The sequence below is a fragment of the Carcharhinus amblyrhynchos genome, chromosome 11 (genome assembly GCF_965287045.1).
Source record: "Carcharhinus amblyrhynchos chromosome 11, sCarAmb.v2.hapA, whole genome shotgun sequence".
In the NCBI taxonomy this organism is placed as follows: Eukaryota; Metazoa; Chordata; class Chondrichthyes; order Carcharhiniformes; family Carcharhinidae; genus Carcharhinus; species Carcharhinus amblyrhynchos.
In genome coordinates, this window is record NC_137334.1 from 53,365,965 (window position 1) to 53,390,961 (window position 24,997).

The following is a 24,997-nucleotide window of genomic DNA, read 5'->3' on the forward strand; positions in this document are numbered from 1 at the left end:
TGGAACTATAAAATAAATGGCAGAACCATCAGGAGCATAGACACACAGAAAGATCTGGAAATACAGGTCGACAGATCCTTTACAGTGGCAGCACAGGTGGAAAAGGTGGTGAAGAAAGCATATGGCAAGCTTGCCATCATCAGCCAGGGTATCCAGGAGAAAAGTTGGCAAATCATTTTACAGTTATATAAAATGTTAGTTAGGCTACATTTGGAATACTGTGTCCAATTCAGGTCGTCACACTACCAGAAGGACATGGTGGCTTTGGAGAGAGTACAGAAAAGGTTTACCAGGATGTTGCCTGGTATGGAGGGTATTAGCTATGAGGAAAGATAGAATAAACTGGGATTGTTCTCCCTGGAAAGATGGAAGCTGAGGGATGACCTGATACAAGTTTATAAAATTATGAGGGGCACATATAAGGTGCACAGTTGGAAGCTTTCTCCCAGGGCAGAAATGACAATTTGCCCCAGGGCAGAAAAGGGGCACACATTCAAGGTAAGGGTTCAAGGTTCAGTAGAGATGTGCGGAGAATGTTTTTTTACGTGAAGGGTGGCGGGGGACTTGGAATGCACTGCCAAGTGAGATGGTTGGGGCAGATATGTTAGCAACATTTAAAACTTACCTGGATAGGCACCTGAACAAGCAGGATATAGAGGGATACAGGCGGTTAGTCTCGATAGACAATGTGATTGGTGTAGGCTTGGTGGGCCGAAGGGCCTGTTCCCACGCTGTACTGTTCTTTGTTTCTTTGTCTTCACATGAGATTTCACATATTAATGTGTAACAACAAAACTATACTTTTATCTTGAGCAAGCAGCATTTTCCTCATTCAAATCCTGCATGAACTATAGTCAAGGGACAGGATTTTCAGGTTACGCTCACCCCAAGGTCAAAAATTCCTGCTCGAGTTCCATGGACCTTTTTTGCATGGTCCGCCCTGTGGCGGATGGAAGGGGAAAATTCCGACCATGGTCTTTGTCCCCTGCTCCCCATTAGTAGGGGAGTCTCTGACCATTAGCTCCACCTTACTTCCTGAAAATAACTTTGGCACTAAAGTTCCAGAGATTTCTGATTCTTCAATTTCTCAATAAAAATGAGCAGGTCAACTACTCAACAGCGTCAAATCTAACAGCCTCTGTCTCACTCCCCAAAGTTGAATTCAATTCAGTGACTAATATATTGTATATACATATATATATAAAATCTCTATAGTCCCAGAGGACCATAGGCTATTCTCCCATCTGAAATGGAGAGCTAACTGGTAGTGATTTAACATGAGGGTCACCTCGCCTCAGGCAAGGGGCAAGGTTGAGAAAGTGGGCCATCATGAATAACAAACATCCAGAGATCTATTCTTCCATTAAGCTCAAGGTAAAAGTATGGATTTTCCAGTTGGAAAGGCAACAGGAGGCAGACCAATACCATGCACAACATGCATGATTTTAACTGATTAAAGACGTTTTGTCTTTAGACGATGACCTAGTGGTATTATTGCTAGACTATTCTGCGGACCTGGGTTCGAATCCCACCATGGCAGCTGGTGAAATTTGAATTCAGTAAAATATATCTGGAATTTAGAATCTACTGGTGACCACAAAACCATTGTTGATTGTCAGAAAAACCCATCTGGTTCACTGATGTCCTTTGGGGAAGGAAATCTGCTGTCCTTACCCCGTCTAGCCCACATGTGAGCCACAGCAATGTGATTGACTCTCAACTGCCCTCCAAGGGCAATTAGGGATGGGCAGTAAATGCTGGCCAGCCAGTGACACCCATGTCCCAAGACTGAATTAAAAAACGGTGGCCCCAAGGGGCTGGAGGGTTCTAGATTGCTTACCTTCGATTTTAGGTTAGCTCATCCAGGCCCTGATACCATTTTTGGCAGAGTATACCAATTTGAAGACAGAAGAAACTGTAATTATACAGATGTTTCAGTCATTTGATTTTGAGGGTCTTATACATGGCAATGGTTTCTATGTGTGGCAGGGATGTACTAAAGAGCCAACTCTACATTCTGATGATTACATTCCATCATCACAAGGAATTCAGTGTAATTAGGGCGTTGGTTTTAATAAAGATATAAAAGCAATGATTATGCTGTGCCCAGCAGCAGCAACATCATTCGGCCTATTTACAGGAATTACTCACAGGGCAAGACTAGATGTAATTAAAGAAAACTCCCTCTCTGTCTCTGATTGGTGTAGTCAATGAGAAAGGCAGTCTGAATTGAGTGCAGCACCGCAATGCTGTTGGGCTAGCCGAACTGTCAATCTCTCAGCAGGACTGTGATCACCCACAAGCTGCTGGAAGCGCTGTGCAAAGCCCAGCCTGTTTTTCTTGGGGTGGAGATCGTGGAATGTTCAGGCAATGTTGAAGGATAGCGACACTGGGAATTGGTGAGTTCACTGAATTATTAACGATGGGCAGCGGGGGGAGGGGTAAATAAATCATCAGTCTTACATCCTGCTTCCCAGAGCGGCGGGGACGGCTATCTGTGTACAGGTAAGGCCGGTCAAGTACAGGGATGTTAGTAGCACACTGAACATGCAACATGCCCCTTGTGCAGCGCTCCCACTCTGAGACCTGCAGTTATTTGGGATTTTTTTTTGTTTTTCTTTCCGCATAGGTCCAGGAGTTACATATAAGCTATCCTACTGTGTTGTTTTCCTACTTCTTGTTTTTTGCTCACCTCCTTCCGCTGTTGAACGGAGTGAATCCCGCCCGTTCCGTCTGACTGGGGCCCTGGCTACAAGCAATGTCAGTCTTCTTGATAGCACCATCACCTGTCAGATGCTAAGCAAGATCCCCTGCAGCTCCCGAGGGAGACCCAGCCAAATGTGTATTCTACACAAGCGTGTTTGTGTGAGGCTGGAGGGTGTGAGTGTTTGGTAATTTGCAATGAGAGTCACCCCAGTGCTTCCTGTGCTATTTAATACTTTCAAATTCTCATCCCCATTCTCCATGGCTTTACCCCTTTCTATCTGCAATCTCATCCAGCCTCAACCCTCTGACACATCTGTGTTCCACTAATTCTGGCCTTTTGACCACTGGCAGCACTGTCAATTGCCTGGATCTTAAACTCAGGGATTCCCTCCCTCAACTTCTCTGCCCCTTGACCTCTTTGAAGCTACTCCTTAAAGCCTGCCTGTTTGACCCAGCTTTTGTTCTTCTAATGTATGTGCCTCAGATGTGAAGCACATTGGGAAGTTACACCACATTAACAGGACTCTATCAATATAAGTTGTTACTGGTGTATGTTGGTGAATTTTGCAGGCTTGGAGTTTCCTCCACATTTGCAGCCAAAAATGCACATAATCTGGATGTAAACAAATCAAGTGGCTTAAAAGATTGTGGAATTTTTTGAGTAAGTGAATGGCACTGATTTCATTCATGATCATCACTGGCCAGGCTAGTATTTGTTGCCCATCCTTTTTGACCTTGAGAAGTTGGTGATGAGCCTTTGGTTCCAGTGCCCTCATGGTCTGCTGCAAGTTGCTTCAGTGGTTTGCACTGCTGCTTCATAGTACCAGAGACCTGTGTTCGATTCTGGCTTTGGGAGACTGTGGAGTTTGCACGTCCTCTCTGTGTCTGATTGGGCTTCCTCTAGGTGCCCTGGTTTCCCCCCACATTCTAAAAGATGTGTGGGTTGGGTGGATTGGCCATGGTAAATGCATGGGGTTACAGGGAGAGGGCAGGGCCTGCATAAGATGCTCTTTTGGAGAGTCAGTGCATACTCAGTGGGCTGAATGACCTCCTGCATTGTAGGGATGCTGTGGGTATCTGCATCCATTGAGCTGGCAGCCTCATGTGTGGAGGGGGTTGCTCCACTTTGGAAAAATGTCATTGAGGCTGCAACGTTTTTCCTAATTGGGGCTTTAACCCAATTAATGGGTCACTTGTCTCCATTCAGCAGGCAATCGGTCTAATTCCCATCCCTTTTCTTGTTGGGGCACCATCTTGACCCGACTCCCACTACCCCACATTTACCTGGGCCCCCACCCTCCAAGCCCATCATCACATAGCAGGGAAAATTCCATTCACTATTTCAGGTTGATAATCTTTCGTCGCCTGAAATGTTAACTTTGTTTCTCACTCTCTACGGGTGTTGCCAGGTGGCTTTTTTAGATCTCTAGTATTTACTTTGACAATTGGAAAAGGTGATGGTGAGCCATCCTCTTGAACTGCTGCAGTACCTGTGATGTAGGTATATTAACAGTGCTGTTAGGATGGGAGTTTCAGGAATTTGACCCAGTGACAGTGAAGTAACAATGATTATAGTTCAAAATCAGATTGGTTTGTGGCTTGGGGGGGAATTTGTACATGGTCGTGTTCCCATGCATTGCTGCTCTTGCCCTTCCAGGTGATAGAGGGTTAAGAAGGCAGTGTAGTGGTATTGTTAATTGACTAGTAATCTAGAGTCCCAGTGTATTGCTTAGGGTTTAAATCCCACCATGGCAGATGGTGGAATTTGAATTCAATAAAAAATACAGGAATTAAAAATATAATGCTGACTATTGTCGATTGTCATAAAAACCTACCTGGATCACTAATGTACCTTGGGGAAGGAAATCCTACATGTGCCTGTAGTCCCACTGCAATGTGGCTGACTCTTTAAAAGCGACTCAATTGCATAAAACCACTACAAAGTCTTCAAAAAATGAATGAAACTGGATGGGTCACCCAGCATCAATCTGGGTATTGGAAGTGACAATGGCAAATGTGTCAACCCCTACAAACTTAATGTCTCAGACACCAGCATCACCAACAGGACATGAGCAGCAGAGATGGCAATAGAGTGGTATAGAGTCAGGAGGGAGTCCTCAACATCAGACCTCCTGAAATCTCATCAGGTCAAACGTGGACAAGTAAACCTACACCACACTTGGAGAAAGCATTGGATGGCAAGGGCCCAAAATATACACTGGGCAGAAGATCTCAATGCCCTTCATCAAATGTGGCACAGTAGTACCACTACTGACCAAGCTGGTCAAGTCCTAAAGGACAGAGTGGCTGGACTGGATGTGCGGTAGGTATTGAGGGAGCCAACATGAGAGAAAAATATACTTGGTCTCCTCCTCACCAACCTGTCTACCCCACATGCATCTGTCCATGACATTGGTAGGAGTAACTACTGCACAGTCCTTGCAGGGATGAAGCCCTCTCTTCACACTGAGAATGCCCTCCATAGTGGTATGTGGCACTACCTAAGTGCTAATTGGGATAGATTTAGAACAAATTGAGCATCTAGAGACCTGGCAGCTCTGAGTCATCAGTGGCAGCAGAATTGTGTGCCAAGCAGCAAATGATTAAAGATTATTTATTAGTCACAAATTGGCTTACATTAACACTGCAATGAAGTTACTGTGAAATACCCTTAGTTGTCACATTCCAGCATCTGTTTGGATCGATGCACCTAACTAGCATGTCTTTTGGACTGTGGGAGGAAACCAGAAGAAACCCACACAGACATGGGGAGAACGTGCAAACTCCACACTCAGAGTGACCCAAGCAGGGAATTGAACTTGGGCCCCTGGCGCTGTGAGGCAGCAATGCTAACCACTGTGCTACTGTGTTGTCCACATGGATAGCATAGATTGGGATTGCATAGACAGAGCTATCCAATCCCACAACCAATGGATCAGATCTAAGTTCTACAATTCTGCCACATCCAACCTTGAATGGTGGTGGACGGCTAAGCAGTTCACTGCAGGAGGAGGCCCCACAAATATTCCCATCCTCCGTGAGGGGAGCCTAGCACATCAGTGCAAAAAATAAGACTGAGGCACTTGCAAAAATCTTCAACCTGGAAGTGCTGATTGGATGATACAGCTCAACCTTCTGAGATTCCCAGCATCACAGATTCCAGTATTTAGCCAACTTCATTCATGTGACATCAAGAAACGGCTAATGGCATGGGATACTTCAAAGGCTATGGGACTGAAGACTTGTGTGCCCAAATGTGTTGCGCCATTATCTAGCTGGCAATGTGAAAAATTGCCCGGGCATGCTTCGTACACAAAAAGCCAGTCAAATCTAACCCAGCCAAGCCCAGCTATTCAGGCAATGGAATTGAAGGCTTGTGAGCCAGAACTTGTCACGCCATTAGTCAGACTGTTCCAGTACAACTACAGGACAGAAAGCTACCTGGCAATATGGAAAATTGCCTAGGTATGCCTCATACACAAAAAGCAGGAGAAATCCAACCTGGCCAAGTACTGACCTGTCAGTCTGCTGTCAATCATCTTTAAAGTGATGGAAGGGACAATCAATAATGCTATCAAATGGCACTTGCTTAGCAGTAATCTAATCAGTTTGGGTTCAGCCAGGGTCCTGACCTCATTCAGTCCTGGTTCAGACATGGACAAAACAGTTGAACTCCAGAGGTGATGTGAAAGTGATTAACCTTGGTCAAATGCAGCATTGGTATCAAGTGAGGCTTTAAGGCATCCTAGCAAATGCAGAAAGCTGCAGCATAGAGAGATTGAGGTTCATAAATCACAAAAAGCTAGCATGCATGTAGAGCAGCTAGTAGGGAAAGGGAATGGAGTATAATAACAAGGAAGTCTGCCTAAAACTAGGCAAAGCAATAATTAGACCACACCTGGGATACTTTGAACAGATTTGATCCCCTTATCTAAGGAAAGATTGTTGTTGTTCATCCATTGTCATCGATGAGGAGCTCGACACCATTAGTCATTTTGGTGTGTCTGAAGATGACTGATCAGGCCAATTCGGGCGAGGAATGTCCTGGCACATTTGGACAGACTGGTGTAGGCACTGTAGTTGTTGGGCTGGTGGCTCTGGACTTAGGCAGTTCGCGCTTAAGTTGTGCTTCAGCAATACACCTTGCTTCGTGAGCTTGACAGTCTTTGTGGATGAGGCAGTGCCAGGTAGGGCGGTTTTGTGCCAGTGTTTCCCAGGTAGTTGTGTCAATGTCAGGTGACTTCAGGGAGGCTTTGAGTGTGCCTTTGAAACGTTTGTTCTGCCCTCCATGCGAGCGTTTTCCAGCAGAGAGTTCCCCAAAAAGGAGCTGCTTGGGTATGCACTCGACTGACATACGGATGACATGACCTGCCCACCGTGCTCTCATCAGCAGTGTGTGGACTGATGGTAGACTTGCTCTAGAGAGAACTTCACTGTTTGGTACTTTGTCTTGCCATCGGATGTGTAATATTCTGCGAAGACAAGTCATGTGGAAATGATTGAGCTGTCTTGCATGCCTTCGATACACAGTCCACGTTTCACAGGCATACAAGAGGGTAGTGAGTACCATAGTGCTGTTGACCTTCAGTTCTGTTCCTGGGCTGATTCCTCACCATTCCCATACAGTGGAGCGCAGTCTACCAAAAGCAGAACTTGCCTTTGCTATTCTGCAGTTAACTTCTGCATCAATAGTCACTGCTTGGGAGAGGGTGCTGCCAAGATAAGTGAACTGGTCCACTGCCTGTAGTTTCTGCCCTTTGATTGTGATTATGGGTTCTGTGTACGGTGCATGAGGAGCAGGCTGGTGCACGACTTTGGTCTTTTTAATGTTGATGGTGAGTCCAAAGTTGTCACAAGCCGTGGAAAATTTATCCATACTGACTTGCATCTCTGGCTCTGAGCCAGTATACAGGGCACAGTCATCAGCAAAGAGGAAATCTCTCAGAACAGTCTCCTTCACTTTGTTAGTAGCTTGAAGTCTCCTCAGGTTGAAAAGCTTCCCATTCACTCTGTGCTTGAGGCTGATTCCAGCGACACTGTCCTGGAAGGCTCATTCAGCATGGCAGTAAACATCTTGCTGAACAGTGTGGGTGCGAGCACACAGCCCGGTTTGACGCCATTGGTGACTGGGAATGCCTCAGAGGATTCTCTGCCATCCAGCACTCTGGCCATCATGGAACTGTCATACCATCTGAAATGAATTTGGGGGGACAACCGAACTTTGACATGATCCTCCACAGGCCTTGTCGGCTTAGTGTCGAAGGCTTTCGCGAGGTCAGCAAAGGTTGTGTAGAGCTTGCGATTCTGCTCCTGACACTTCTCCTGAAGTTGGCACACAGCAAAAATCATGTCAGTAGTCCCACGACCTTTGCGGAAGCCACACTGTGACTCTGGAAGCAGGCCCAGCTCCAGATGAGTGACCAGATGATTTAGCAGGACTCTTGTGAGGGTTTTTCCTGTGATGGAGAGCAGCAAGATTCCTCAGTGGTTGTCGCATACTTGCCGATTTGCTCTTCCTCTTGTAGAGGTGTACGATGGAAGCATCTTTAAGTCCCTGAGGAATGGATCCTTGCTTCAAAAGGGCTGGAACAACTCGGTGAGCTTCTCTAAGTACAGGGCCAGCAGCTTTGTAGATCTCTGCGGTTATGGCATCTGCCCCTGGGGCTTTGCCACTGGATAGCTGGCTGACAGCTTTCGTGACTTCAGCTACTACCGGTGGATCATCCATGGTGCTGTTGATATCAACCTGGGGAATCCTGTTCATTGCCTCATTGTTAATAGATGGTGGTCAGTTGAGGATGACTTTGAAGTGTTCAGCCCATCTCTGCAGGATCTGAGCCCTCTCTGTAATGAGAGTTGTACCATCTGTACTCAGGAGGGGGGAACTCCCGAGAGATTGAGGTTCATAGAGAGTGTTGAGAACTGTTTCAAGTCATGTCTGTCAGCATATCCCTGTATTTCATCTGCCTTGGCGCTCAGCCAGGCATCCTGCATTTTACACAGTTTATTCTGAATTGTCCTGTGAGCACTGGTAAAAGCATTTTTCTTGGCAGCTGATGATGGGTCGTTCTGACAGGCCAAATGAAGACAGTGCTTTTCAACAAGTAGAGCCTGTATCTCCTCATCATTCTCATCAAACTAATCATGCTGCTTGCCGGTGGAGGGCGCGAGTGTCTTTAGCACAGATGCATGGATATCATCCCTGAAGCATTCCCAGTTGTCCTCAGTGCTGCCTGCGAGGTGTAGGTCAGCAAGCTTGATTTCTAAGTCTTCAGCCAGTGCTGAAGCTATGCAGGGGTTCTTTAGCTTGGCCATATTGATTCTTTTCATAACTTTCCTTGTGGTTGCCTCTTGGGTCTGATGCGGACCCTCATTTTGGAGACAATGAGCCTGTGATCTGTCCAGCAGTCAGCACCACACATGGCCTTGGTTACTCTGACATCCTGCCTGTCTTTTCTCCTGTCAATGACATAGTCGATAAGATGCCACTGCTTAGAGCGGAGGTGCATCCAAGAGGTTGTGTTGGTGATCAGGAGGTCATGTGTTGCACAGGTCTTCAGTAAGAGTAGTCCATTACTGTTACATTTGCCCTCTCCATGCCTCCCAACAACTCCATGCCAGATTGCAGAGTCACATCCTACTCTTGCATTGAAATTGCCAAGCAAGATCAGCTTGTCAGTACTGCTCACTGCTGATGGGGCATCTAGTTCTTCTTAGAACTTGTCTTTCATCTCGTCTGGGTTGTTCATTGTGGGGGCGTAGGCGCTGATCAGGGTGGCCTAACTTCTGTTCTGTAGCGGAAGCTGTAGTGTCATAAGCCGGTCATTCACACCCTTGGGTAGACTATCAAGTTTCCGAACAAGGTGACTCCTGATTGGTGAATCCAACTCCAGCATCACGACACTCATCGCTGCCACAACCAGAAAAGTGTATCCACCTCCAGTTTCAGTCAACTGACCTATGTTGGCAAGACGAGTTTTGCTCAGGGCTGCAATGTCAATGTTGTATCTTGCAAGCTTTCTGGCAACTAAGGTTGTTGTCCTTCTCTCTGGTCTGTCTGCTGCAGTGTTGTTCAAAAGTGTGCGCGTGTGTCAAGTGCCAATGGTGAGCGGTGTCACCTTTGTGTTTTGTTTTGTGTGTGCAAGATGGGATCCCCGCCAGCTGCGCTAAACTATCCAGGGTGTGGTGAAGCAGGCAATGTTTCGGGCACCTTCTCTTGCCCCTTCCTCATTCTACGGAGGTGAGCAGTGCGTTCCTGAAGAGGACTGCTCAGTCGCCCATGTAGACGCCGAGTTCCACTGCTGCTTCGGTCAGCGGAAAATGACCATTAGACCTGAGCCACCTGCGTGCAGGTCTGTGACTACAGCTCCCAGTGTATCCACACCTGCTGCTTCATCACCCACCCATTGCCATGGGACTTCATCATCAGTGTCCTGTTCAACCCTTTGATGATGGTGTCGAAACTAGCGCTTGATTTGGGTTAAAGTGAGGGAGAGTTGCGCAGCGTCAGCCTCATTCTTTCTTCCCAATTCCCATCTAGATCCAGTGGCAAGACAAGAGTTAAGACGGCTGGAGGTGGGACTAGGCGCAGTGGATGACCAGGACGTCTTCTGTGTCTTGTCCTGCTCTCCGCGTTCCACGACGCTTGCAGAGACTGCCTTCTTGACCGTTGGACCTTCCATTGGTCTCTTCCGCTCAATCCGCTGGACTGTCTTCACATGCTGGGATAGACATCTCCCTATCGCACCAGTGGTTGAGACCCGTCAGCTACCCTCACTCGATTTAGTTGGCTTGTCGAGGCCATTGCCCGGGGTGTGGCTGCTGTTGCATGCAAACAGCTATGGGGAGCCACAGATGAGAGCTGAGTGCCAGGTAGGGACAAAGAATGGACAGACCGCCCTGAAAGGACATGACATGTTCCCCCGTCAACGGTATTACCCCTCTCTGACACCCTATAACACAGTGCAAGCTGTCCAGAGAAGGTTTATGAGGTTGATCCTGGGTATGGAGGAAAGAAGAGATTGTGTAGGTTGGGCCTGTACTCGGGGTTCTGAAAATAGGTTGGCACACAATAGAGACTTATGATTCTCGGGGCTTGACAGGGTAGGTGCTGAGAGGTTGTTTCTGCTTGTGGGAGAGTTTAGGACTTGAGGGCATTATCTCAGAGTAAGAGGTTGCCCAATTAAGACAGTGACGAGGAGGAATTTCCTTTCCAAAGGTAGTGTATGTGTAGAATTCTTTACCACAGAGGGTTGTAGAGGCTGGGCCTTTAAGTATGTTAAAGGCAGACAGCGATAGATTTTTAAGGGAATCAAGGGGATACGGAAGGAAAATGGAATTGAAGATTATCATAGATCATACATAATCTCATTGAATGGTAGAGCAGACTCGATGGGCTGAACATTAAGGTGTTGTAGCAAAACTGGAGTCAAGAGGGAATCGGGGGAAACTCTGCTGGTTGGAGTCATACTGAGCACATTGTGGTTGTTGGAAGTCAGTCATCTCAACATCAGGATATCGCTTCAGAAGTTCCTCAGGGGAACATCCAACCATCTTTAGCCGCTTCATCAATGACATTCCTTCCATCACAAGGTCAAAAATGGGGATTGTTTTACATTTAAAAGGATAGCAGGTTGCTTTAAGAGTTGATCGCATGATTTGATGGTGATATCATTCAGGTGTTTGCATAGGCTGCTGTTTTACTTTTAGTTTGTACTCTGTATAGTAAATATCTCCTTAATAAATCTGTTGTTGAATCTACATTTGCAAACCACATTTATTTCTTTCTGCTAAAATCCACAACTCCTACATAGTTTGAACATTACAGAATGAAAATTGTCGATGAATGAATGGGATTTTGTTTGAATGGGATCTTGTTTCAGCGAGAATTTTGAGAAAAGATCCTAAGTAGAAGAAAAAAATCATTGTGGGTCCTCACACTTTGAATATTAGAAGACTGGAGAGAAGCTACAATAGGATTAAAGATTGAAGTGCCAGGAAGATCAAGTAAGAGAAAAAGTTCTCTGTGTGGTTTTAAAAGTGGAGGTTTTTCTAATCGAAGAAGGATGAAATTCCAGGCAGCATCTGGCATATTTAAGAAGACTGGATATTTTGCTGTACAGCTGAGGTCATTTTAAATTTAAAGTACCTCAAGTCAACAGTCTCCAGGGTAAAAAGGAAAGACAATATATATAAAAAAAGTACTGAGCAGTAATGTTGCTAGTGTCCGCAAGAGAAATGGTGGGTCAATTGGGTGCCAAGTGTTCTTTCAATGAAGAAAATTAATTGTGAAGTTCCTATGCTGAGCGTTTTCAGTACTTTGTACCAGCAATTAAAAACCAAGTTGCTCATTCTGGTTTCAGTGCAACAGGAAGTAAAACATACAATTTGCTCTGGACCTTGGTTCATCTGGCAAAGCCAGGAAGCAAAACTTATGATAGCTTGAAGAGCATTACCCTCCAAAGTCACTGATCACTGCAGAATGGTTCAGGTTCCACTGAAGGAATTGACTGGAAAGTAAAAGCATTGCTCAATTTGTGGCAACCATTAAAAGGCTAGCACAACATTGTGAGTTTGAGTCATTAGAAGATATTGTTCAAGATGATCCAGTTTGTAGTCTCCAGAATGAGGCTACCCAAGGAAGATTGCTTCCTGAACATGCTTTGACTTGAACAACAGCAGTAGAAATCCATGTCGATGGAACTGGTGGCTAAAGACGCTTCACAATTTGGTGCAGGAATTAAGATCCACAAGGTGGAAACTGCCCATAAGAAGTCAAAACAGCAACAAGCATGTGACAGATGTGCCAAAATGAGCATGCAGTGAGTGAATGCTACAGTAAGAGTACTTAATGCAAGAATTGTGGCAAAATGGGTCACATTGAAAAAGCTTGTTGGGCTAGGCCAACTTGCCCTGAGGAGAATATTCGGGGGGGGGGGCGGAGTGGAATTCTGGGTATCTTCCAGGGGAAGATATTCGACAAAAATAATTTACAACATGGAAGAAAAAATTATGACTGTGGAAAAAGAGAATGTACAAAAATGTAAAGAAGACCTCCAACTGAACGTCTCGCCCAGACACCGTGAATCACAGATTCTGGGTAATTCCTGAAGTTAAATGGACAACCTATTAGGATGGAGGTTGATGCTAGTGCTGCGGTATCTTTAATTCCTGAGATTACATACCAACAAAAAGTGATGTATCTTTATTTAAAACCAGCTCATGTGATTTTAAGGACATGGAAGAGATCGTGCTCTGAAAAGGTTACATTATGGTCAACTTAAAAGTTGAAAGTGGTCTGTGGTAATTTTCCAGCTCCATTGCAAGTTCATAGTTGGAAAAAATAAAGCTTAATTCAAGTGCTGCCAACAGATTGGTTGGATGTCAAAACAGATTTACAGCACCTTCTGGGTAAATACAAGAGTGTATTTGAAGAGACACTTGGCTTAATAAAGGAAGTTAAGTGAAACGCAAGATAAAGCCTCAAAGCAGGATAGGTGTCTTTTGCAATTTGTCCCAAGGTGGAACAATAATTAGTATGACTTGTTAGAGCCAGTTACAATGATTTATTAGGCTTCCTGCACTGCCCACCCCCCCCCCCCCCCCAATCATATCTATAATAAAACCAGATGGTTCAGTTTGTACTTGTGATTTTAAAACAACAATCCAGTGCTGTGCTGATCAATATCCGCTTCCAATAATTGAAGATAAGTTTACTGGATTATTGGGTGGGCAAAAATTCAACAAGATTGATCCTTCACATACAGATGAATGTAGCTGCTGAATCTCAGCCATTGGTCACCATCATTACTCATTAAAGGTATTTTTGTTTGTAAAAGATTGCTTTTTGGAATTGCATCTGCACCAGCCCTTTTCAAAAGATCGATGGATCAGCTTTTAAATGATCTCTCGACCTAGATATTTTAATTACAGCATCCAGTGAATAAGAGCATTTGAATAATTTAGTCGTAACATTGGAACTTCTTCAAACACATGTTCTGTATATCAAGAAACATAGTGTGACATCTCGTTTTTGACAATAACGTAAGGAGATGGACGCTATTTTAGAAGCACCACGTTTGACAAATGTGACACAATTGAGGTCATTTTTTATTAATACTGTGGTAAATTTGTTCCTAACTTAGGTACGTTATTGAAGTCTAGCATAAGTAGTTATGTGTGAAACAGTCATGAGACTGGACAACAGAATGTGAGAAAGGATATATGGCTGTCAAAGATGCCTTGAAGACGTTTGAAGTAAAGGTTCATTGTCAATCCGAAGCTTCACGTTATGGAGTAGAGGCAGTAGTTTCACATATATGCTTTTGTGAGAAGAATGACCAATAGCTTTTGCTTTGCTTTGCATTTTCTGAGTGTTGCTGCATCTAACTATGCTCAGCTGAAAAAAGAAGCATTGAGAATTTTTGGTGCACAAAGGTTTCATAATTATTTATATGGTTGTCATTCCACAGCGTTGATCATCAACCCTTAACTATTTTTGGCCATATAAAGACATACTGTCGTTAGCTGTGAGTCAGTTGCAGAGATGGTCACCGAGATAGGCTGGGCGAATGGGCCAGGAAATGGCAAATGGAATTTAATGTTGGCAAGTGCGAGGTGGTCCACTTTGGTAGGAATAATGGTAGGAAGGACTATTACTTACAGGGTGAAAAACTGCAGCAGGCGACAGTGCAGAGGGACCTCGGGGTCCTTGTGCATGAGTCGCAAAAACCCAGCCTGCAGGTGCAGCAGGTGGTCAGGAAGGCGAATGGGATGCTGGCCTTCATAGCGAGGGGGATTGAATATAAAAGTAGGGAGGTCTTGCTGCGGCTGTATAGGGCATTGGTGAGGCCGCAGCTGGAGTACTGTGTGCAGTTTTGGTCGCCGTACTTACGCAAGGATATTTTGGCCTTGGAGGGAGTGCAGAGGAGGTTTACTAGGCTGATACCGGAGTTGAGGGGTTGAGCTATGAGGAGAGGCTGAATAAACTAGGCTTGTACTCGTTAGAGTTTAGAAGAATGAGGGGAGATCTCATTGAGATGTATAAGATGATGAATGGGATGGATAGGATAGAGATGGAGAGGCTCTTCCCGCTCAGAAAGGACAGTAGGACTAGAGGGCACAGCCTCAAGATAAAGGGGGGGCGGTTTAGAACGGAGTTAAAGAGGAACTTCTTCACTCAAAGGGTGGTGAATCTCTGGAATTCTCTGCCCGTTGAGGTGGTGGAGGCTGCCTCGCTAAATATTTTTAAGACGCGGGTTGATGGGTTTTTGATAAGCGAGGGGATTAAGGGTTATGGGGAGAGGGCGGGAATGTGGAACTGAGACACGACAGATCAGCCATGATCTTATTGAATGGCGGGGCAGGCTCGAAGGGCTGGATGGCCTACTCCTGCTCCTATTTCTTATGTTCTTATGATTTAACATTCTTATCATGAATCAGAGCCATGCAGATGCATTATCAAGCTTACCTTTACTGACAAGCAAATGCCACCAACTAGTTTTGCTAATATTGTTTATTTTTCGCTAGTAGATCGTTTGCCTGTGGCAGTATCTTGAGCTCAGAGACATACCAGAAACAATCTTGTGATGGATATGGTATTGAAAAGAGCAATAGCATTATCCACAACCTGATTTAAAACCATATGTGTCAAGAAGGCTTGAGTTGATTGTCCAAGATTGGTGTCAGTTGTGGGGAATCCGAGTGATTATTCCTCCTAGTCCATGAGCAGAGTTCTTGAATAACTACATGAAGGACATCCTGGAAAAGTTCAGATGAAGGAATTAGCATGTAGTTATTTTTGGCCACATCTGGATGCTCAGATTGAAGAAAAAATTGTACACTGTCCATCCTGTGCAAAGCTAAGAAATACGCCATTATTGGGAGTGCCCTCAAATGCTCTAGCAACAATTGCATGTAGATTTTTCTGATCCATTTGAGGGTTACATGTTCTTAGTCATTATTAATCACTTCGGGCCAAATTGAATGTGTATCATCATGAGAACTACTACAACTGAAGAAATCATTGAAAAACTTAACAAAATTTTTGCAAGATTTGGTTAAACCGGAATAGATTATTAGCGATTAATGGTCCACAGTAAACGTCATAAGATTTTGAGGATTACCTCAAAGTAAATGGTATTCATCAAATAAAATCCACAGATTATCATTCATCAGCCAATGGATCAGTTGAAAGATTCGTACAATCCTTGAAACATTTATAACAGTTTCAAAAGAGCAAGGTCTGTTATCACATCGTGTGCATTGCCTTTTGGCATCTTTATAGAAACACTATACATGTGACTAGCCAAAGTTCACCTGCGTTACACCTCTTAATGAGAAACTCGAGAACTATGTTTGATTGTTTTTACCTCCAGAAACCTCAGTGATAGAAGGGCATCAACAACAACCTTAAGTTGCTAGATGGGAAGTGAGGGCAAAACAATGCTTGTTTGAACAAGGAGATCAAATGTTAGCGTGTAATTATGCCACAAGTGAGAAATGGGTACCTGCCATAGTTTTAGCAAAAACAAGTCCAAGTTATTACACGATTCAAATCAAAGACGAACAAGTTTGGCAATGCCATGCTGTGTAGTTATTCTCTCAATGATTTTTCAGAATCATCTTCAGAAGTACCAATTTCTTTAGTCCCAAATGTTGTGATTACTATGATGAAAGATTAGTTGAATTTGAGTTGCCTGATTATTATGTCTTAGCAACTGTACCACCTAGGAATAGTGCAGAATTAATTCCAAATCGTACTTTTAAGGTCAAGTACAGCTAAATTCCAGATTGTCATATAAAAGCAAAGATGAATATATGTCCTCATGGTGGCACAGTGGTTAAATTTAAAGTTTATTAGTCATCAGTAAGACTTACATTAGCACTGCAATGAAATTACTGTGAAATTCCCCTAGTTGCCACATTCTGGCGTCTGTTCGGGTCAATCCATCTACCCGCATGTCTTTCAGACTGAGAGGAAACCAGATCACCCAGAGGAAACCCACGCAGATATGGGGAGAACATGCAAACTCCACACAGACAGTGACCCAAGCTGGGAATCGAAGCCAGGTCCCTGGTGCTGAGAGGTAACAGTGTTAACCACTGTGCCACCTATCATGGTTAGCACTGCTGCCTTAGAGTGCCATGGACCTAGGTTCGATTCCCGTTTTTGGTCACTGTCTGTGTGGAGTCTGCATGTTCATCCCATGTTTGTGTGGGTTTCTTCCAGATGCGCTGGTTTCCACCCACAGTCTGAAAGACATGCTTGGTTAGGTGCATTGGCGATGCTAAATTCTTAAGTGTATCCTAATAGGTGTCGGAGTGTGGCGATTCAAGGATTTTCACAATAACTTAATTGGAGTGTTAATTAATTCTGCACTATTCCTAGGTGGTGTAGTAGCTAAGACATAATAATCAGGCAACTCAAATTCAACTAATCTTCTATCGTATAATTTACATCTTCCATAGTAGTAATCACAACATTTGGGCCTAAAGAAATTGGTATTTCTGGAGATGATTCTGAAAAATCATTGAGAGAATAGCTAGTTAGCATGGCATTGCCAAACTAATTAATAAACTTTACAAAACTTTTCCTGGTTGATTTTCTTATTAACTGTGTATAATGATTAGTGATACATAGTACTGTCTCTTGTGTTATTGATCCTACGTATAACATTATAGTGATTTGTCATGACCAGAGAAGTAAAAGGGGAAGGTTATTATAAATTTAAAATGGTTGCAGGTTGCTTTAAGAGTTGATCACATAATTGGTGATGTCATTAGGGTGTTTGCAGAGGCTGCTGTGTTACTTTCAGTAAAACAGCACTTTGTGTAGTGCAAAAATCATCTATTTCAAAAAATCTGTTATTGGTTGAATTTACGTGTACAAACAACATTCATTTCTTTGCTAAAATCCACAAGCCCTAATATAGAACATTATAGGATATTCGCTAATTGCAGATGATTGCACAGTGTTCAGCACCAGTTGCGCCTCTTCGATTATTGAAGCAGTACACGTCCAAATACACCAAACCCTGGATAGTAGTCAAGCTTAAGTTGACACGTAACATTCACGGTATCAGTTTTAGGTCAATGCCATTTCCAACAAGATAAAATTTAACTATTGTCCCTTGACATTCAGTAGCATTAGAGTCATAGAGGTTTGTAGCATGGAAACAGGCCCTTTGGCCCAACTTGTCCATGCCACCCCTTGATGCTTTTTGCACTGCACAGAATGCTGCTTTACTAAAAGTAAGTAAGAAGTCTCACAACATCAGGTTAAAGTCCAACAAGTTTATTTGGTAGCAAAAGCCACTAGTTTTAGGAGCGCTGATCCTTTGTCAGGTAAGTGGGAGTTCTGTTTGCAAACAGGACATAGAAAGACACAAACTCAATTGACAAAATAAGGGTTGGAATTGAGTTTTACAGGTAATCAAGTCTTAAAGGAAGGACGATGTGAATGAAGAGAGGGTTAAGCACAGGTTAAAGAGATGTGTATTGTTTCCAGCTCTAATGAACACCGCTCGACAATCACCAGGCAAGAGTGTTCTCTTCCTGGTGGGGAACACTTCAGTGGTCACGGGCGTTCGGCCTCTGATCTTCGGGTAAGTGTTTTCCAAGGCAGCCTTCACGACAATGCAGAGTCGCTGAGCAGAGACTGATAGCCAAGTTCCGCACACATGAGGACGGCCTTAACCGAGATCTTGGGTTCATGTCACACTATCTGTAACCCTGATCATTTGCCTGGGCTTGCAAAATCTCACTCACTGTCCTGGCCAGAGACAATACACATCTGTCTAACTTGTGTTTAATGCTCTCTCCATTCACAATGTCTGTACCTTTTTAAGACTTGATCACCGAGAAGATTCACATTACAACCATTATTTTGTAAATTGAGTTTGTGTCATTATATGCCCTGTTTGTGAAAAGAATTCCCACTTATTTGACAAAGGAGCATCACTCCGAAAGTTAGTGGCTTTTGCTACCAAATAAACCTGTTGGTGTTGTGAGACTTCTTACTGCGTTTACCCCAGTCCAATGCCTGCACCTCCACATCATTACTGAAAGTAACGCAGCAGCCTCTGGTTTGGCCCATATGTCTCTATACCCATCTTACCTATGTAATTGTCTAAACACTTTTTAGAAGATAAAATTGTACCTGCCTTTACTACTACCTCTGGCAGCTTGTTCCGGACACTTGCCACCCTGCGTGAAAAAAGTGATCCTCTGGACCCTTTTGTATCTTTCCCCTCTCACCTTAAACCTATGTCTTCTAGTTTTACCTACCTTTGGGAAAAGATGTTGACTACCTTATCTATGCCCCTCATTATTTTACAGACCTCTATAAGATCGCCCCTCAGCTCCATGTGCTCCAGAGAGAAAAGTCCCAGTCTATCCAGCCTCTCCTTTATAGCTCAAACCATCAAGTCCCGGTAGCATCCTAGTAATTTTTTTCTGGATTTTTTTCTAATTTAGTAATATCCTTTCTATAATAGTGGGACCAGATCTGTTCACACTATTCCAAGTGTGGCCTTACCAATGTCTTGTACAACTTCAAGACATCCCAGCTCCTATATTCAAAATTCTGACCAAGGAAACCAAGCATGCTGAATGTCTTCATCACTTTGTCCACCTGTGACTTCACTTTCAAGGAGATATGAACCTGTACCCCTAGATCTCTTTGTTCTATAACATTCCCCAACACCCAATCATTAACTGACTAAGTCCGGCCGTGCATCACCTTGCATTTATCTAAATTAAACTCCATCTGCTATTCGTCAGCCCACTGGCCCAATTGATCAAGATCCCGTTGCAATCGGAGGTAGTTTTCTTCGATATCCACTACAGCATCAATCTTTATGTTATCCGCAAACTTACTAACCATGCCTCCTAAGTTCTCATTCAAATCATTAACGTAAATGATAAATAACCGTGGACCCTGAGGCACACTGCTGGTCGCAGGCCTCCAGTTTGAAAAACCACACTCTGTCTTGTGTCACCAAGACAATTTTGTATCCATTTAGCTACCTCATCCTGGATCCCATGAGTTTTAACCGAATGCAACAACCTACCATGTGGTATCTTGTCAAAGACCTTGCCACAGTCCATGCAGATAACATCAACTGCACTATCGTCATCGGCCTTCTTGGTTACTCCTTCAAAAATCTCAATCAAATTTGTGAAGTGTGATTTTCCACTCACAAAGCCATGCTGACTATCCCTAATCAGTCCTTGTGTCTCTAAATGCCTGTAAGTCCTGTCTCTCAAAATACCTTCCAACAACTTACCCAGTATGGATGTGAGGCTCACTGGCCTGTGGTTCCCAGCTTTTTCCCTGCAGCTCTTTTTAAACCAGAGGCATGACATTTGCCACTCTCCAATCTTCAGGCACCTCACCGCTGTTGATGATTCAAATATCTCTGCTAGGGTACCCGCCATTTCCTCCCAATATAGTCCTGGGATACACTTCATCAGATCCCAGGGATTTATCTACTTGATGTGCTTTAAGACTTCAGCACCTCCTTCTCTGTTATATATACACTCCTCAAGACATCACTCTATTTCCCCAAGTTCCCCAACATTCATGCCTTTCTCAACAGTAAATGCTGATGACAAATATTCATTTATGGATCTTGTTGGTCTTTAAGAGGTCCTATCCTCTCCTTAATTACTTGATTATCGTTTCTATATTTGTAGAAGCTCTTTGGATTTTCTTTTGCCTTATCTGCCAAAGCAATCTCATGTCCCCTTTTTTCTCTCCTGATTTCTCTCTTAACTCTACTCTTACGCCCTCCATACTCTTCAAGGGATCCACTCGATTCCAGCTGCCTATGCATGTCATGTGCCTCCTCTTTCTTCTTGACCAGGGCCTCAATATCCCGAATCATCCAGGGTTCCCTACCTCTACCAGCCTTGCCCTTCACTTTAAGAGGAATGTGCTTACCCTCTTGAATACACTTCTGAAAGCCTCCCACTTACCAGATGTTCCTTTGCCTGTCAACAGACTCCCCCAGTTAACTTTTGAAAGTTCCTGACTAATACCATCAAAATTGGCCTTGCCCCAATTTAGAATTTTAACTTTTAGGCCGAACCTATCATTCTCCATAGCTATCTTAAAACTAATAGAATTATGGCCATGGTCCCAAAGTGATCTCTCCTGAACACTTCTGTCACCTGCCGTTCCTTATTTCACAAGAGGAGGTCAAGTTTTGCCTCCTCTCTAGTTGGGCCATCCACATACTGAATGAAAACATCCTCATATATACACTCAACAAATTTCTCTTCACCCAAGTCTCTAATACTATGGCTCTCCGAGTCAATGTTGGGAAAGTTAAAATCCCCAACTATTACCACCCTATTTTTCTTGCAACTATGTGTAATCTCCTTACATATTTGCTCCTCAATTTCCTACTGACTATTTGGGGGGCCTATAGTGCAACCCTATCAAAGTGATTTCCCCCTTCTTATTTCTCACTTCCACCCATATAGACTCAATGGGTGAACCCTCCAGATATATCTCTTCTCAGTACTGTTGTGATGCTTTCACTAATCTGAAGTGCTACTTCTCCTTCTCTCTTACCTCCTGTTCTATCTTTCCTACAGCATCTGTACCCTGGAACATTGAGCTACCAGTCCTGTCCCTCCCTTAGCCATGTTTCAATAATAGCTATAATATCCCAGTCCCAACAGCACTCAAAAAGCTTGATACCATCAAGGATAGAACAGTCCACTTGATTGGCACCCCTTCCACAAACATTCACTCCCTTCACTACTGATACAAAGGACCATAAGACATTGCAGGAGAAGTAGGCCACTTGGTCCTTTGAGTCTGCCCTGCCATTCAATGAGATCATGATTAAATGATATTCGTGAACTCCACTTTCCTGTCTTATCCCCATAACCCTCAATTCCCTTACTAATTAAAATTTGTCTTTAACATCCTTAGTGACATTGCTTCCACAACCTTCTGTGGTAAAGAATTCCACACATTCATTACCCTTTGGGAGAAAAAAATCCTCCTCATCTCTGTCTTAAATGGGTAAGTCCTTACATTATTCCCTCTGGTCCTAGATTCTCCCACAAGGGGAAACAACATCTTAAAGTCCAGGCTGTCAAGCCCCCTGAGAATCCTGTATGTCTCTATAAGAACACCTTTCTTATCAACTCCATATGAGGACCGGCCCAACCTATTCAACCTCTCCTCGTAAGAAAATCCCTCTGTATTTGGGGTCAACCTAGTGAATCTTCTCTGGGCTTCCTCCAATGCCAGTATGCCTTTCGTTAAATAAGGGGATCAAAACTGTTCGGAGTCTTCCAAGTGTAGTCTCACTAGTGCCTTGAATAATTTTAGCCCTATTTCTCTACTCCGTTTCTTTTGAAATAAAGGCCAAGGTCCCATTTGCTTTCTCTATCATCTGCTGAACTTACATGCTTGCTTTTTGTCATTTATGAACAAGGCCCAAATCCTTCTGTGCTGCAGCTTTCTGCAGCCTTTCTCCATTTAAATAATATTCAACCCCTTTATTCTTCTTACCAAAGTGCATAACTTCACATTTTCCTTCATTATATTCCATCTGCTAATTTTTACCCACTGACTTAATTGTCATTTGCCTTCCCACCATTTTTGTGTCTTCTGCCAGTTTGGCAATTGTCCATTGACTTCCCTCGTCCAAGTCCTTCATATACATTCTGAGTAATTGTGGCCCCAATACTGATCCCTGTGACATGTCACCAATGGCAGCTGTGTGTATCATCTACAGGAAGCATTACAGAAACTCACCATTGCTTTTAGATAGCACTTTCTAAACTCACAAACGCTATCATCTAGAAGGATAAGGGCAGCAGCTGCATGAGAACAATACCACCTGGAAGTTCCCCTTCAAACCACTCACCGTCCTGATTTGGAAATACATCACCATTCTTTCACTGTGACTGGATCAAAATCCTGGAACTCTCTCCCCGTGTCTGTGCAGGTTTCCTCTTGGTGCTCTGGTTTCTACCCACATTCTGAAAGACATGCTCGTTAAGTGCATTGACCCAAATGGGCACTGGACTGTGGTGACTAGGGGAATTTCATCGTAACTTCATTACAGTGTTAATGTAAGCCTTACTTGTGACCAATAAATAAACTTTAAATGTTCCCACACGACATGGATTTAAATAGGCAACTCACCAGCACATTCTCAAGGGCAGTTAGGGATGGGCAATAAATGAGAGGCTAGCCAATGATGCCTAAGTCCCTTGAAAGAATTAAAACGAGATTTGCCAAAGGAACCTTGGTAAGTTGATGCTATGTAGATTGTGCATTCTGCTGCTGCTGTGTCAGTGGTAGAGGGGGTGAATGTTGAAAGTGGTGGACGGATGCCAATCAAGCAATCTGCCTTGTCCTTGATAGTATTGTACTTCTTGATTAGTGCCGGAGATGTACTCCTCTTGGCAAGCAGAGGGTATTTCATCACATTCCTGACTTGGGCCTTGTAAATGGTAGGTTTGGTAGAATCAGGAGGTGAGGTATTCTCCACAGAATTCTAAGCTGCTGATCTGCTCTTATATAATCGTAGAATCCTACAGTGCAGAAAGAGGCCATGTAACCACAATATTTGTATGGATAGACCAGTTCATTTTCTGGTCAGTGATAAACTCAGGATGTAGATTATGCAGGAATCAGCAATGATAATGCCATTAAATGTCATGGGGAGATGGTTACATTCTTGTTGACAAGGCCATTACCTGGCTGTTGTGTGGCATGAATGTTGTCCACTTTGGTAGGAATAATGGTAGGAAGGACTATTACTTACGTGGCGAAAAACTGCAGCAGGCGATGCAGAGGGACCTTGGGGTCCTTGTGCATGAGTCGCAAAAACCCAGCCTGCAGGTGCAGCAGGTGGTCAGGAAGTCAAATGGGATGCTGGCCTTCATAGCGCGGGGGATTGAATATAAAAGTAGGGAGGTCTTGCTGCAGCTGTATAGGGCACTGGTGAGGCTGCAGCTGGAGTACTGTGTGCAGTTTTGGTCTTGGAGGGAGTGCAGAGGAGGTTTACTAGGCTGATACCGGAGTTGAGGGGGTTGAGCTATGAGGAGAGGCTGAATAAACTAGGCTTGTACTCGTTAGAGTTTAGAAGAATGAGGGGAGATCTCATTGAGACATACAAGATGATGAATGGGATGGATAGGATAGAGGTGAAGAGGCTCTTCCCGCTCAGAAAGGACAGTAGGACTAGAGGGCACAGCCTCAAGATAAAGGGGGGGCGGTTTAGAACGGAGTTGAGGAGGAACTTCTTCACTCAAAGGGTGGTGAATCTCTGGAATTCTCTGCCCGTTGAAGTGGTGGAGGCTGCCTCGCTAAATATTTTTAAGATGCGGGCTGATAGGTTTTTGATAGGCAAGGGGATTAAGGGTTATGGGGAGAGGGCGGGAATGTGGAACTGAGACACGACAGATCAGCCATGATCTTATTGAATGGCGGGGCAGGCTCGAAGGGCTAGATGGCCTACTCCTGCTCCTATTTCTTTTGTTTTTATGTTCTTATGTGCTTGCCATTTATCAGCCAAAGTCTGAAATTTGTTCAGGTCTTGCTGCATTTGGACATGGACTGGTTCAGTATATCTGAGGACTATTGAACATTGTGTGTGCATTCATCAGCAAAATTCCCACTTCCTACTTTATAATGGAGAGTTAGTCATGAATGGAGTAGTTTTAGATGTTTGGGTTAAGGAAAGTACCTTGAGGAATTCCTGCAACAATGTTGTCTATTGAGTTTTCCAACTACCAATAAACATCATTATCTTCCTTTTGTGCCAAGAATGATTTGAATCAGTGGAGGCTTTTCCCCTGATTCCTACTGATTCAGTTTTGTTTAGGATCCTTGATGCTACACTTGGTCAAACACTGCCTTGGTGTCAAGGGCATTCAGTCTCACCACTGCTTTGGAGTTCAGCTCTTTTGTCTCTGTTTGAACCAAGGCTGTAATGAAGTCAGAAGCTGAGTGACCCTGCATGAACCCAAACTCAGTGTGAGTGAACAGGTTACATTGCTATCAAGTGGCACTTGATAGCAATATCGACAACCCCTTCCATCATTTCACTGATAATTGAGAATCATCTGACTAATTGGCTGTGTTGGATTTATCCTGCTTTTTGTGGACAGGATGTGGGTATGCCGGCGTTGGACTGGCGTAGACACAGTAAAAAGTCTGACAACACCAGGTTTTAGTCCAAACGATTTATTTGATAATAGACTCACAAGCTTTCAAGGTTTCCCTCTTCGTCAGGTGAATGGAGAGTTCTGGCCT

The 24,997-nt window shown here is 43.9% G+C and overlaps 1 protein-coding gene across 1 annotated transcript in view; it reads left to right on the forward strand.

Moving 5' to 3' along the window:
- Positions 1 to 2,288: 2,288 nt before the first annotated feature.
- Positions 2,289 to 24,997, forward strand: part of gpd2 (glycerol-3-phosphate dehydrogenase 2 (mitochondrial)) — a 162,786-nt gene continuing 140,077 nt past the window's right edge. Inside the window, exon 1 of the mRNA XM_080199098.1 lies at positions 2,289 to 2,399. The gene's annotated coding sequence lies outside the window, so the exon portion shown is untranslated. The remainder of the gene's footprint in view (positions 2,400 to 24,997) is intronic.